Source organism: Pinus tabuliformis, chromosome 7 (assembly GCF_031772625.1).
Source record: "Pinus tabuliformis cultivar Carrire ecotype Pingquan chromosome 7, CPIR1, whole genome shotgun sequence".
Classification (NCBI taxonomy): domain Eukaryota; kingdom Viridiplantae; phylum Streptophyta; class Pinopsida; order Pinales; family Pinaceae; genus Pinus; species Pinus tabuliformis.
In genome coordinates, this window is record NC_142293.1 from 851843653 (window position 1) to 851845502 (window position 1850).

Genomic DNA, 1850 nt, shown 5'->3' on the forward strand with positions numbered 1-1850 from the left:
TGCGCTGAGAAGATGGTGCTCTCACATTCTCTCTCACATCCTCCAACAATCTGTCAGCTTCTCTTGTGTGCTTCCGTCCATCTCTGGAATACTCTGCTTAAGTGGATGTCTCCACTCCTGGAACCTCTGCATGCGGCTACTTCGCATCAGTCTGAGGCTCCTCCTCCTTAGGAACCAATAGTTCCTCCATAGCCTGTAGTTGGAGCTCCCTCTCAAGGGAAACTTGCATTGCCTTCTACTCATCAAACTTGAGATCTCTGCGAACCACTGTCCTCCGACTGGTAGGCAAGTACACCCGATAGTTGTGAGGTGTATCAGTGTACCCCACAAATATCCCCAACTCTACCATCAGCTCAAGTTTCTTCCATGCATCCTTTGTCACATGGCAATATACCGATGAGCCATAGATCCTGAAGTGACCCACATCTGGTCTCTTACTGGAGAAATTTTTCTCTGGTGTCTTCATCCCAAGTATGCGATGCGAGCTTATATTCTACAAATAGACCGTTGTGTTGCATGCCTCAGCCCACAAGTGAAGTGGTAGGCCTAGGTCATACAACATTTCCCGTGCTGCCCCTACAATAGTTTTGTTCTTCCTCTTGGCCACCCCATTATGCTGTGGGTTATGAGGTGTCGTCAACTCTTGTTTAATTCCTTCTGCTGCATAGAAGTCCTTAAACTATTGAGAGACATATTCTCCACCGTTGTCACTTCTCAAGGCCTTGATCTTTTTCCCTGACTCTTTCTCAACCAAAGCTTTGAACTCACAAAACTTTGTGAAAGTTTGGTCCTTCTTCTGCATGAAATAAATCCAACATTTACGAGAATAGTCATCAATGAAAATCACATAATACCTTTGCTTCGTTGTGGATGCCATCGAGAATGGTCCACACAAATCAGTATGAACTCGCTCTAAGATAACCTCTGCTTGACTGTCTCGATCATGAAAGGAAGACTTGGTGTACTTTCCCAAGGTACAACCTTTGCATGTGTCAACTTGCTCAAGTTTACCTTTGGGAAGTCCTGTAGATATCTACTGCATTATCTTCAAAGCTCCATGATGCAAATGGCCCAACCGTCTGTGCCACAACTCGCCAATGTCTTGGCTTTGCACTAATTCTGCTTTCATACTCAATGTCGCACAATCATCTACCTCTATTTTATAGAGATTCTTCACCCGAATCTATATCCTCTAGGTCTGACCCGTGGATATGTGTCTTAGGAATGCCTTTCCTTTACTGAAGACAACATCGTAGCCTTTGTCCTCCAACATCACGACCGATACCAAGTTCTTCTTCAGTCCAAGCACATACATCACATTTGTAAAGGTGAGAGGAGCTCCAGGCTCCCTCTGAAAAGCAACCATGCCTACTCCTGAAACACTATACCTTCCGTCGTCACACATCTCTATGCACATCTTGAGGTCTTTCTCCTCCAAGGCACTGAATAAATTTTTATCACCGGTCATGTGGAATGAGTCTCCACTATTAAGATACCAGACACAACCCATCATCGATGACACCATCCATGCGATGAGGGTAAAGTCCATTTTGAATTGAGAGGCTAATACCTCACCTTCCGATCCTTCTGAGGATCCCTTCTTGGACTTTTTCGATGGGTAATGAGTCGCATAATGTCCCATCTTGTGATAATTAAAGCATCTTACTTTAGACATGTCACCCTTCTTCCCTCCATGAGAAGAATTTGATTTGAAATGGGAAGCATTCCCCTTCCCTTTCCTTGCCTTACTTGCTAAGGCCATATTTTCTTCATCATCATTCTTGGATGAAGAACCATCATGTGTGCTTCTCCCGATCTCCTCCTGCATAAGATTCGACCACAGTCGTTCC